This window comes from Thalassophryne amazonica, chromosome 7, assembly GCF_902500255.1.
Source record: "Thalassophryne amazonica chromosome 7, fThaAma1.1, whole genome shotgun sequence".
NCBI lineage: Eukaryota > Metazoa > Chordata > Actinopteri > Batrachoidiformes > Batrachoididae > Thalassophryne > Thalassophryne amazonica.
The window spans coordinates 8,663,443-8,678,177 of record NC_047109.1 but is presented as its reverse complement, the minus strand read 5'-3'; the positions used below and the strand labels follow the sequence as shown (position 1 = coordinate 8,678,177).

The window sequence follows — 14,735 nt, the reverse complement described above, 5'->3', positions numbered from 1 at the left end:
CGCAACAGCCCTGTGTCTTGGCTGGAACATGTTCAAGGATAATATGTTTTAGGAGAAAACTGCACAAAACACCCTTTGCTCATAAAGGGTTCATTTTTATTTATGACTGGCCTCGTATATTTTTATATCATGTCAGGGTGCTGTAAAAGCAAACAGTTCACTGTTCTCTGGGTGGCATCATTCCAAAGACAAATGTCAAGGTCATCTGCAACTGCAGGATGTGCACGACATTATAGAAAGATTATTACTTTAAAGTAAAACAGGCCTTTTAAATGTTATTGGTTTCACTGCTTTTGTGTTAATTTATAGGGTCACAGAACACATCATTAATCAGGGCTCGTTAGCACAACCGTCAACCACTGCAATTATGAACCTGATCAACAGGGACGCTGAACAATCAGTTGCAAAATGTTTCTCGTCTGTTCCTGCAGCCTCTGTACATAGCAAATTAATTTTTTAAACTGCAGGTGAAGATTGGTTCTCACACTGAAACATTTACAGAAACTAATCTTGAACAAAAACTACGACATTTATGCACCACTGAAATTTGCACTATGTTCCCATAGTTATCACAAGTCTAGGTCATGTTGTACTGAGCAGTACTTGGAAGTGTACAACAGGCTGTTTTGTGTTGAAGGCAGTACTGTATTATGTGACCTCGTGCAATTTTCCGTTGCTGGACTCTAGACACACAGTTAGGGAGCGTTTTTGTTCCATAAGCCAAGTTGGTAGTGTTGACGTGTGAGCTATTGCGAAGTATGATTGCATATGGAGATAAAACTTGTTTTGAAAGTAAAATTGTGTTCACAGTTTAGATTTTGAGGCCCAGTAGTAGTTACATCCTTCTGAGTGGCAATTATGACACTCAACACTAGCGAGCAGAGTGAAAAAATTAACTGCCACTTGCAGCACATTCGATTTTGCAATTTATTCAATAAACCAAAGAAACAAAGTGTCTGTACCAAAAACGTATTGTCCCACCCCTAGTCCAGCCCACAGAAAAATCAATGGCACAAACCCGACACATTTTTGATTTCATCTATTTCAGCTCACAACAGGTGAGGAAGCAGTTTGTGCCGACTCTGCATTTCTCCTCTTACACCTAACCTGCTGAAGCTGGTGGTGACAGGCACTAGGTCACTTTCCTGTGCTAATTTACCCATAGGTGGTGGAGAACTTCCTTCCTGGCACTTAATCAGCACATAAGTACTGTAAACACATTACCACCTGCAATCAGAGTGTAACTGACTCAAAGCTCACAGGTCAGAAGAGTGTGTTAGATTAGATACAGATTTAAGGTGGCAGCTGCTGGATGGAATATGGATCAGATACACTGGGCCACTATATTAAGTACACAGACGCTCGTGCATGTTGTTGCACATGTCTGTGTCAACAAGCTCGGAGTGAGAAAGCATGCAGACCCGCAGACCACAGCAGGGAAGAATATCCGTGAATCTACACATTTATAATCTTTACCTGCAGAACCTTGACATTTTCCATGCACAACATTCTCAGAGTTTGCAACACATGCTGCAAAAAAAGAAAGTGCTACTCACTAGATGTTTACTTTGTTAATGAGTGAGGTGAGAAGAAAGATGATTAGAACCTTTTTCTTTTAAATTGTGAAAAATCATAACTAAATAAATTACTCCAAATTTAATCACTGGGATTAAGTCCTTATGTATCAATAAACAGCGTTACCACAGTTATGTTGTGTGTTGGGGGGGTGTGGCTGGACATTTTGGTGTTCTTTTCTTTTCTTTGCTCTCCAGGTGGTATGAAAACTGATTTGTTTTGTGGAGAAGGTGCTGGCTGAAGAGTCCTTCACCCTCATCAACATTATGTGCAGCACCTGTGGATGGTGCTCACATGCAACCTTAAAGACTTTCAGCTGAAGCAGATAATTAGATGGCGTTCTGCATTTAAGCCATGTGTGATTCAAGCAGAATTGCCGGGACCTTGTGATGTTCGTTTGTGAGACGCTGAGGACCGCGCCTGGGTTTGACACATCGTGCCTGTGAAGCAGGAAGGGTGAGGGACACATGCTGTCAGCACACATCAGAGGTGATTAATTGTTTGACTACTTCTTGATAGTAACTTGGTATTTTGTTACGCAGTATATTTGAATTGTGATGAGAATTGTGCAGCTCGCTTCTCACTGCTGTGGCGTGCGGACAACTGATCCTCCACCTGTTGTGAGAAGCTGCTCATTTACATAAAGCTTAAATACAGACCTAAATGTGTTGCTGATAGTGTGTGCCTTTTTAAGGATATTGCTTGTAACTGCTGACTTACCTCACCTCTTCTATCCTTCGCAGAGAGTCGGTTTGTCGTGTCCACCTGGGGGGTGTTTGGCGGTAAAAGTGAGTCCAGAAGCGCCGGGCTTCGATCCTATTAGGAGCTGGAGAGCGTGCCAGCCTTCACTCCACCAGACTGATGCATCTTTTGTTTATACACTTTGTTTTGCACCAGAGGGTGACACAAATAAATTTTGTTATTGGAACCGCTTTCTGGTTATTTTAGCGCTGAGTTCCGTCAGACGCAGGTCCGCTCCTCAACCCGCGTCGACACATAAGTTACTTTGAAAAGTTATGTTGTTAGTTACTTTTATATGGTTACTTCATGAGCATCTTTATGCAGTTACTTTATTAGGAGCTGCTGACAACTGGAAACAAGTAAGTAATGTAGCTAGTAATCTAACTTGGTTACTCTTAAGATTGAGTAATCAGCAAATTAACTAATCATCAAAGTAACTAATAGTTACTTTTTACTGACTGCATTATAGACAGAGATAGAGAGATAGACAGAGAGAGAGACAAGCATGTACTATGTAACTCCTCACTAACGTGCACCCCCTACTTTGCTTAACTGGCACGTGACTTCATTTTACCAAACATTTATTGGCAACCACCCAGGAAAACAGCCAAACTAACCTAACCTCTAGAATGTACCCATCTATCCATTGTATCCAGACACTGCTCTGGCCTTTTCTACCCACTGGGGTCCTCAACACTGAGTTATCTGCATGCTGGATAACGCACAGAGCAACACACCACACTACCATAATGTTCGAACCGATGTTCCCTCACAATGCATGTAGTACTCCTCATAAGAGTCAAATTATTATTAGCTAGCTGTTGTGCAGAATCCATCTTTATAAAATCCTGCCAGAGCCCATGCACAGTTGTTCTCAGAGGGCTGAGCAACATTACTAGAGCCCGACCGATATGGATTTTTTTGAGGCCGATGCCGATAACGATATGTGGATGAAAAAAATGCCGATAATCGATAAATCGGATGATTTGCTGATAGACGATAAATCAGCCGATATTATTATTATTGTTTTTTTTTTAAATGAATAAAATGTTCTTTTTTGGACATTTTTTTAACAAAAAAGGTGTGAGCTAAAAACTGAAATACAATTTACAAGTTATTTACAATTTAGTAAAGCTTGGCCCCAGCCATCATCGGCCTCAGAGGGTTAATGGCGAATGGCAGTTCCCAGAACCCTTTCAGACGACCAGTGAATCTGAATGTTTCAGCCTCTTAGCAGTAAACGAAAGTTTTTCATGCTAGAAATAAGGTCTACACAACATGGGCTTAATAAAAAGCGTGACCGACGCAATGAAGCACATGTGACACATTACTACATAAACTGAGTTAATCAAACTGAGTTGACCTGAAACAGGAGAAATGTGGGGTGAATGTAATCACAAAGTTATTACAAACAACATCCCTATAAACTTACTTGTATGCTTTTGTCAGCCGATCAGTGCAGTGTGACGGCGAACTACTGGGGCCAGCGAACACATTTAAGCAGGGGTGTAAGCAGCTCTCAGTTGAATGGAGTCAGAGCTTTTTGACAGCTCTTGCTTGCCTCTACTGGTGGTTGGCTCTCACTGCGGTATTGTATCACTTCGTGTTCCGGAGCACAGCGGTGTTTTGCTGTATCTGTTAGCTGTTTAATCTATCTAGTTACCTAGATAACGATTTGTTTCACAGTGTAATCTTCAAGTGCCTTAACTAAAGCACTCCCTCTGCTGAATCACCTCTAAATTATTTACACATTATTCACTTTGTGTGTTTTTAGGACTCCGCTAGCTTAGCGCAGCTACTAGCTCTTAGCCGGTTTAGCATGGTGGCTTCTCCTGTCTCTCCCGCACTTTTCTGCTCTGGGTGTGAAATGTTTAGTTATTCCTCGGCCTCCTTTAGCAGTAATGGTACTTGTAATAAGTGTAGCTTATTCGTAGCTTTGGAGGCCAGGCTGGGCGAATTGGAGACTCGGTTCCGCACCGTGGAAAATTCTACAGCTAGCCAGGCCCCTGTAGTTGGTGCGGACCAAGGTAGCTTAGCCGCCGTTAGTTTCCCTCTGGCAGATCCCGAGCAGCCGGGAAAGCAGGCCGACTGGGTGACTGTGAGGAGGAAGCGTAGTTCTAAACAGAAGCCCCGTGTACACCGCCAACCCGTTCACATTTCGAACCGTTTTTCCCCACTCGACGACACACCCGCCGAGGATCAAACTCTGGTTATTGGCGACTCTGTTTTGAGAAATGTGAAGTTATCGACACCAGCAACCATAGTCAATTCTCTTCCGGGGGCCAGAGCAGGCGACATTGAAGGAAATTTGAAACTGCTGGCTAAGGCTAAGCGTAAATTTGGTAAGATTGTAATTCACGTCGGCAGTAATGACACCCGGTTACGCCAATCAAAGGTCACTAAAATTAACATTGAATCGGTGTGTAACTTTGCAAAAACAATGTCGGACTCTGTAGTTTTCTCTGGGCCCCTCCCCAATCGGACCGGAAGTGACATGTTTAGCCGCATGTTCTCCTTGAATTGCTGGCTGTCTGAGTGGTGTCCAAAAAATGAGGTGGGCTTCATAGATAATTGGCAAAGCTTCTGGGGAAAACCTGGTCTTGTTAGGAGAGACTGCATCCATCCCACTTTGGATGGAGCAGCTCTCATTTCTAGAAATCTGGCCAATTTTCTTAAATCCTCCAAACCGTGACTATCCAGGGTTGGGACCAGGAAGCAGAGTTGTAGTCTTACACACCTCTCTGCAGCTTCTCTCCCCCTGCCATCCCCTCATTACCCCATCCCCGTAGAGACGGTGCCTGCTCCCAGACCACCAATAACCAGCAAAAATCTATTTAAGCATAAAAATTCAAAAAGAAAAATAATATAGCACCTTCAACTGCACCACAGACTAAAACAGTTAAATGTGGTCTATTAAACATTAGGTCTCTCTCTTCTAAGTCCCTGTTAGTAAATGATATAATAACTGATCAACATATTGATTTATTCTGCCTTACAGAAACCTGGTTACAGCAGGATGAATATGTTAGTTTAAATGAGTCAACACCCCCGAGTCACACTAACTGCCAGAATGCTCGTAGCACGGGCTGAGGCGGAGGATTAGCAGCAATCTTCCATTCCAGCTTATTAATTAATCAAAAACCCAGACAGAGCTTTAATTCATTTGAAAGCTTGTCTCTTAGTCTTGTCCATCCAAATTGGAAGTCCCAAAAACCAGTTTTATTTGTTATTATCTATCGTCCACCTGGTCGTTACTGTGAGTTTCTCTGTGAATTTTCAGACCTTTTGTCTGACTTGGTGCTTAGCTCAGATAAGATAATTATAGTGGGCGATTTTAACATCCACACAGATCCACACAGATGCTGAGAATGACAGCCTCAACACTGCATTTAATCCATTATTAGACTCAATTGGCTTTGCTCAAAATGTAAATGAGTCCACCCACCACTTTAATCATATCTTAGATCTTGTTCTGACTTATGGTATGGAAATTGAAGACTTAACAGTATTCCCTGAAAACTCCCTTCTGTCTGATCATTTCTTAATAACATTTACATTTACTCTGATGGACTACCCAGCAGTGGGGAATAAGTTTCATTACACTTGAAGTCTTTCAGAAAGCGCTGTAACTAGGTTTAAGGATATGATTCCTTCTTTATGTTCTCTAATGCCATATACCAACACAGTGCAGAGTAGCTACCTAAACTCTATAAGTGAGACAGAGTATCTCGTCAATAGTTTTACATCCTCATTGAAGACAACTTTGGATGCTGTAGCTCCTCTGAAAAAGAGAGCTTTAAATCAGAAGTGCCTGACTCCATGGTATAACTCACAAACTCGCAGCTTAAAGCAGATAACCCGTAAGTTGGAGAGGAAATGGCGTCTCACTAATTTAGAAGATCTTCACTGGAAAAAGAGTCTGTTGCTCTATAAAAAAGCCCTCCGTAAAGCTAGGACATCTTACTACTCGTCACTAATTGAAGAAAATAAGAACCACCCCAGGTTTCTTTTCAGCACTGTAGCCAGGCTGACAAAGAGTCAGAGCTCTATTGAGCTGAGTATTCCTTTAACTTTAACTAGTAATGACTTCATGACTTTCTTTGCTAATAAAATTTTAAATATTAGAGAAAAAATTACTCATAACCATCCCAAAGACGTATCGTTATCTTTGGCTGCTTTCAGTGATGCCGGTATTTGGTTAGACTCTTTCTCTCCGATTGTTCTGTCTGAGTTATTTTCATTAGTTACTTCATCCAAACCATCAACATGTTTATTAGACCCCATTCCTACCAGGCTGCTCAAGGAAGCCCTACCATTATTTAATGCTTCGATCTTAAATATGATCAATCTATCTTTGTTAGTTGGCTATGTACCACAGGCTTTTAAGGTGGCAGTAATTAAACCATTACTTAAAAAGCCATCACTTGACCAAGCTATCTTAGCTAATTATAGGCCAATCTCCAACCTTCCTTTTCTCTCAAAAATTCTTGAAAGGGTAGTTGTAAAACAGCTAACTGATCATCTGCAGAGGAATGGTCTATTTGAAGAGTTTCAGTCAGGTTTTAGAATTCATCATAGTACAGAAACAGCATTAGTGAAGGTTACAAATGATCTTCTTATGGCCTCGGACAGTGGACTCATCTCTGTGCTTGTTCTGTTAGACCTCAGTGCTGCTTTTGATACTGTTGACCATAAAATTTTATTACAGAGATTACAGCATGCCATAGGTATTAAAGGCACTGCGCTGCGGTGGTTTGAATCATATTTGTCTAATAGATTACAATTTGTTCATGTAAATGGGGAATCTTCTTCACAGACTAAAGTTAATTATGGAGTTCCACAAGGTTCTGTGCTAGGACCAATTTTATTCACTTTATACATGCTTCCCTTAGGCAGTATTATTAGACGGTATTGCTTAAATTTTCATTGTTACGCAGATGATACCCAGCTTTATCTATCCATGAAGCCAGAGGACACACACAAATTAGCTAAACTGCAGGATTGTCTTACAGACATAAAGACATGGATGACCTCTAATTTCCTGCTTTTAAACTCAGATAAAACTGAAGTTATTGTACTTGACCCCACAAATCTTAGAAGCATGGTGTCTAACCAGATCCTTACTCTGGATGGCATTACCCTGACCTCTAGTAATACTGTGAGAAATCTTGGAGTCATTTTTGATCAGGATATGTCATTCAAAGCGCATATTAAACAAATATGTAGGACTACTTTTTTGCATTTACGCAATATCTCTAAAATCAGAAAGGTCTTGTCTCAGAGTGATGCTGAAAAACTAATTCATGCATTTATTTCCTCTAGGCTGGACTATTGTAATTCATTATTATCAGGTTGTCCTAAAAGTTCCCTAAAAAGCCTTCAGTTAATTCAAAATGCTGCAGCTAGAGTACTGACGGGGACTAGAAGGAGAGAGCATATCTCACCCATATTGGCCTCTCTTCATTGGCTTCCTGTTAATTCTAGAATAGAATTTAAAATTCTTCTTCTTACTTATAAGGTTTTGAATAATCAGTTCCCATCTTATCTTAGGGACCTCGTAGTACCATATCACCCCAATAGAGCGCTTCGCTCTCAGACTGCAGGCTTACTTGTAGTTCCTAGGGTTTGTAAGAGTAGAATGGGAGGCAGAGCCTTCAGCTTTCAGGCTCCTCTCCTGTGGAACCAGCTCCCAATTCAGATCAGGGAGACAGACACCCTCTCTACTTTTAAGATTAGGCTTAAAACTTTCCTTTTTGCTAAAGCTTATAGTTAGGGCTGGATCAGGTGACCCTGAACCATCCCTTAGTTATGCTGCTATAGACGTAGACTGCTGGGGGGTTCCCATGATGCACTGTTTCTTTCTCTTTTTGCTCTGTATGCACCACTCTGCATTTAATCATTAGTGATCGATCTCTGCTCCCCTCCACAGCATGTCTTTTTCCTGGTTCTCTCCCTCAGCCCCAACCAGTCCCAGCAGAAGACTGCCCCTCCCTGAGCCTGGTTCTGCTGGAGGTTTCTTCCTGTTAAAAGGGAGTTTTTCCTTCCCACTGTAGCCAAGTGCTTGCTCACAGGGGTCGTTTTGATCGTTGGGGTTTTACATAATTATTGTATGGCCTTGCCTTACAATATAAAGCGCCTTGGGGCAACTGTTTGTTGTGATTTGGCGCTATATAAAAAATTGATTGATTGATTGATTGATTATCGTTTTGATACATAAAAATAAATTCAATTTCAATTTGGTAATGATCTTTGGTTTTTCAACTGTAAAACCAGCATTTTTTTTTAATGCTGCAATCATATGATGGGCACAATGAAATGTCAAAAATCCTACATCTCCCAAACTGCCATTCTATCTTTGTGCAAACAGGTAAAAGATGACATTCTGAAGGAGATAAAATACATCTCATTTTACTCTGCCACTACAGATATCTGGCCAAGCTCAAATGTGACCTCAGACATTTGACTGTACATTACATAAGGGATGACTGGATTCTGCAATCCAAGTGTTCAGAGACCAGATACATCCCGAGAACCACACCGCTGACATACTTGCAGAACACCTTCAATCTGCATTAGCAGACTGGACACTGGAGGAGAGAAAAATGGCCTGTATGACTACAGACAACGGTGCTCACAAATTAGCTGCAATTCACCATTCTTGACTGGCCATGGCTCAGTTTCTTTGGCCACAACTTCCATTTGGCTATGTGCCATGGGTTTGGAAAGTGACCAGGATGGCAGAGTGCATGCCATGGGATTTTGTAAAGATCTTGTCCCACCTTCAACCTCAGCTGCTTTTAAAAAAGAGAGACCTGAAGAAGAGCCACAGACTGAAACAAATCTTCCCCAACACAGTCTAGTACTGGAGAGTGCTGATCACTGATAGTTGTGTTATATGGAAACATTGTTTTACGGTTAATTTAAAAGTTTTTTTTTATTTTTAATTCATAATTGAGTCAGATAATTCAAGATTTTCAAGACAGATATTGTGTTGAATATGCTTAAAAATTCAAAGTTTGTTGCTCTTTGAAAGGAGGTTCTTGCATTATTATGCATGTCAGTCTATATCATCATGTCAGTGTCACAAAATGGTCTTAAAATAACAGTGACAATAATGTTGCGATATTATCGATTATGGTGATATTTTCTTAGGCAATATCGTCCAGCAATATTCATTATCATGACAGGCCAACTGTCAGGTGCCTGATTGGCCATTTCCAACTGCTGGGGTGCTCAACACTGAGGCACCTGCATCATGCACGGAGAAGTGCACTGCATGGCCAAATATCATAGCTGACATTCCCGAACAATGCAAGTAATAGTCATCATCTGAGTTTTCCAAAGTAACCATTCATTTAACACATCATTCTAGCAGTACCCAAAGATTGTCCAGACAGAGTTGGTACCAATCACATCAAGTCATTGCCAAAGTCAATGCCAAAAAAAAAAATTTGCCAAAGTGACAATACAACTATAAATCCTACCAGAGCACATGCACAGTTGAAGTCAAATGTAAGTAAATAGTAATTTTAAGATGTTCAGTCAAATAACTGCCAGTTAAAAAAAAAGAAAAGAAACAACAACACAGACTAGGAATCTTGCTTGCAGGTAGCTAGCTCACATACAAGTTTGTTGAGCTGGTTGTGTAAATAATGTTCTGTCAGCACATCTTCATTAGATAATGTGGCCCCTTACCCTAGTTGGAGATTTCAGTAGCTAAATAATTTAACCTTGCACTTGTGACACCAGACAGGATAATCACCCTGACAACACAATGGCTTCTGTTCAACCTTAAAAAAAGATGTCTACACCTCCGCTTCCAGCACAGACCTCTTGTGATGACGCACAACACATACACATAACACCAACAGAAAAGTGTGTGAGCAAAAAAAACACAACAGCCCAGGACATACACCAAACGGCAGCTTATTAGGTTCCACTTAATGCTGTGTTCGGGGGGAGGCATAACACTCCTCTGTGCATGATTCAGTTATGTAGGTACTTTAGTCTCGAGAACCGCAACAACTAGAGAAGGCCAAAGACATACAGAACTTCACCTGGATACAGCAGATAGCTGGTAGGGAAAAGTGGGGATAGACTGGATATCTCCCTGTGTGGTTGCTATCTAGGACCAAAAGCGGCGCCATCGTGTTGTGAATGTGCCAAGACGTGGCATGTTTCCTGACCATACACAATTTGCATAATAATAGCAGATAAGTTCCCGTTAAACCTTAGAGGGAAGAGGTTGGACGAGGATGGAGAAGAAAAGGTTGACAGAATTTCACCATTCACTTCCGGAAAATATTTTTCTCCAAACAAATCACTTTCTAGAAGTGCACCTACTTTGCATTCTGTGTAGTTACTACCACACTACATCATGTCTTTGTGCCCCAAAAACACAAGATTAATCACCAAGAGCAGCCGTATTTGTTTATGTTGTTTGGGTTTCCCCATGACATCATTTGTGATTGTTCCAACCCTTCCTTACTCCAGCACAGGGAACAGTTGGGGGGGGGGAAACTGTGTTTGAATACTGTTTCATCAGCAAAACCAGGTTTAAACTCAAACCTTAAACTACATTCTTCTATTATCATAACATACTATAGCAATTTAAACCAAGCTGTAATTTTTTTGTGCCAAAGCATTAGTTGTGAATAATTTACCATTTTAGATTCATGTATAGTAAATATATTGTGCTTTTTAACTTCAGCTATTTAAAACTACCTACTGTACCTTCCTCAGGTCAAGGTGAATATTTTAGCATTATACTTTTCTACACTATCCATCTCATCACACATTCAAGACATCTCTCATTTGAATAACTCTGCCAGCCTCACATAATGCCCACGTTCACACAGTTAATGAAGTTGACCTGTGATGGTTTGCAGTGATTCAGGTTTTCTTTATACGTATGCGAAGCGTGTCAGAGTCAGGGCAGCACTACCGTTGGCCAGCATTCTCTCTTTTGTGACGAGTCACAGGTCAACCTTCGGCGACATCAGCTCAGAATGGGGGGGGGGATTCAGCAGTAGTCAGGGAGGAGATGGAGGGAACAGACAGTTTATTTTAAAATGCCTCTGCACTGGTGGCAAGATATGTCAGAAATAATTTAGAGATGCGTCAGCGGAACTTAAAAAAAAAGAGAAATCTAACAGAATGCGGTGGTCACAGTCACTTCTGAGATCTGATGGGATGAGGCTTACACAGGGCAGACCAGCTGCCAAACGTACCACATTGTTATGGTCAGAAAAAAAAGGTTTAAAAAGTTGTTGATGGCGGACAATAATTTACTTAATTGAAAGATGCAGAATTTTAGCATTTTGCTCAGCATTATATTAATTCCTTTATACTATAATATCACACACATGATTCATCTGTTTAAAACCAGGCGACTCTCTGCACTTAAATAATTCAGCCATTCCTGTTTCTTTTTCCCCTTTGTTAAAGATAAAACAACATCCTCTTTTTCCTTGTTTCTGCAGTAGATGGCAAAAGTTGAAAATTTAGAATTTTTGACGTCAAGTGCCACCATGGTGCGTGACTGCTACCCTCACAGAAAAACGATGTGGCAGAATTTTTCCATCAACCTTTCATTGAAAATAATGGAATATCCAGTTTTCCATCTACTGCTTACATGTGAAATCAGCATTGGTGTCACTTCAGCAGAAATTAGCATTTTGCACCAGCCATTATAGGTGGTGCCCTCAACTGCCCACTAACATTCTGAAATTATGTGGAATCCCTTCCATCACAGACACACAAATCAATACATACCTGGTCAGTCATTGTTGCATTGAAATATCTAAACTTGAAATTAAAATTAAAAAAGTAAGTCTCTTCAGTTGCTCCTTTATTTTCACTCAGGGTCGCCAGAGCAGATGCAAGGTGGGTCTGCATATTGATTTGGCACAAGTGTTGCACTGCATGCCCTTCCTAATCCAACTCCATATTACATAGAGAAATGTGGCAGGGGTGGGTTTAGAACCGGGAACATTACGCACTGAAACCAAGCACATTCACATTGAAACCAAACACACTAAACACTTCCCCACCACCCCCTGCAAATAAATAAATAAATAATTAAGTAGTCCAATTTCAGCCCTACAGGCCCGAGGGCTAAGCAGGTTTTGGGTACCACTTAAGGGTACTAAACAACACAATCCAGGCTCAGTATAGCATGACCAACACAAAAATGTATGACTGCCATCGCAGGGTTTTAGCTATACACAGTCAGAGGTCAATGAAGAATCACACAGGAGTCAAAAGTAAAAAAGCCACCAATCTTTTTGGAAAGGATACATTATTTGTGTGATCATCAAGGTTCCAAAAAAGGTACAGCTTGTATTATCTATGGCCAAATGTTGGGGTAAAAACAGCAAAAATTGTGACAAAGGTCATTTTCAGTTTGTACAGCGGTTAAAGGTTAACGTTGCTCCAATGTTGGTAAAAAGTGATGCAAATTATTGGTTAATAGTGTTTTTAAAAGGAACAGTTTGCACCACATGTCATGCCGAGTTATCACGTAACATGTTTTGGGCCCCTTCACACATAGCACGAATAAATAGGAATCAGGGTGAATCACGGCGAAACAGCCCGAATGAGCGAACCACGAAAACATTGAGCAGATGTCGGGAGGGACACACAGTCAGGCAGGCATGAACAATCCCACTATGACGGTTTCATGCACGCTCGTGTGCAGTGGGAACACAGTGTGAGCAGCTGCTGTGGAGGAAAAAAAAAAAAAAAAAAAAAAAAAATGCATGCCACCCGCAGGATTCAAACCTGCAATTTACAAAAGCTGTGATTAACAAACAGAAACTTTACTACTGCACTACCATCTCTGTCCTATAACAGGAGTGTAAAATGCCAAAAATAGGGAGATAAACTTTAAAAAAAAAAAAAAAAAAAAAGAGAAATTAGACAATGTAGACAGTGACAAATGTGCTGTAATTGCCCCTATTGTGGAGGAGAAAAACCAACTGGAACATTTTGCACCACATCGCGCCTCTGCTGTGGTGAAAACAAAATAAAACCACACACCATAAAAAACCCACATTTCATTGAATCCCTCTTATCGAGCAGACAATACAAGTATGAACCGTCTGTTCCTCTGTATATGACCTATGGTCACAGACGTACAGTCATGAAATTACATGAATGAAGCAGTGCGCTCTCATGTTCGCATCTGCTGGCCCGGCATGTCCAGCTGGCCCCATGTGCGTGTCTGGCCTGACACGCGTGTCCTGTGGACGGTGAACCACAGGAAAGACACCGCATCATGTGGAACAGAGCTCACGCGGGTGACGTGACATTCAGATCGCCATCTGCATGTTATGATCTGATGGTCCGTTTCACCTGGGACAGCCTGTCAATGTGCGCACCGTGGGCTCGCTCTTTGCAGCAGATTGCAACAGCGATATATGTTTTTATGTATGTCTACATGAGGACAGCAAGCAGACACATGTGCATCACAGTGGACAGTTGTAAGGCCACAGCCATCAAAACACAGTACATGTTCCGCAGCCGTGACATCCAGAACCAGCGATCTCAACAGCTGCTGCTGTCGGCGGCCACACCCCCTGTCCATCCAGTGCACAGGCCAACATTTTTCTGTGTTATGTCATCACTGGTTTTTAGTCATTTGTTACGTAATTGTTTATGTAGGTAGTGTAGTACTTATGAATATACATGTCCTGGCTGTGGTCTCCGTGTTTTTAATGTGGCACGTCGTGAGCACTGAGCCGTCATTTGTAGCTGTCAGTGACTCTCTGGTCAGCAGCTGGGACGCGGCTCGCTGTGCTGTGTGTGCTCAGATGTGGCTGTCCTGCCCCTATTTGTTCACATCTGTACATACATATCAGCATAATATAAAAGTGTGGCCCCCACCAGCACGCCACATGTGTTGGGGGAGTGGTGGGAGGGGACACAAGTACACACGTGCGATACACATGCACACCACATGTGTGTTGCTTTTTGCAACGCCACACTCATGGGGGCACTTACAAATTTCACATCCAGATCGAAAGTGATCGTCTGCAGACTGTTTTTGTGCTGACAGCGCCAATGGCCACACATTTTCTACAACCCCTGGCAAAAATTATGGAATCACCGGCCTCGGAGGATGTTCATTCAGTTGTTCAACTTTGTAGAAAAAAAGCAGATCACAGACATGACACAAAACTAAAATCATTTCAAATGGCAACTTTCTGGCTTTAAGAAACACTAAGAAATCAAGAAAAAAAGATTGTGGCAGTCAGTAACGGTTACTTTTTTAGACCAAGCAGAGGAAAAAAATATGGAATCACTCAATTCTGAGGAAAAAATTATGGAATCACCCTGTAAATTTTCATCCCCAAAACTAACACCTGCATCATATCAGATCTGCTCGTTAGTCTGCATCTAAAAAGGAGTGAACACAC

General features: G+C 41.4%; 1 protein-coding gene across 2 annotated transcripts in view; it reads right to left on the bottom strand.

Annotated features, from left to right (window-relative positions):
• The window catches only part of oxr1a (oxidation resistance 1a), a 668,289-nt gene that overhangs the window by 486,372 nt on the left and 167,182 nt on the right, over window positions 1–14,735 (bottom strand). The gene's annotated exons all lie outside the window — the stretch shown is intronic.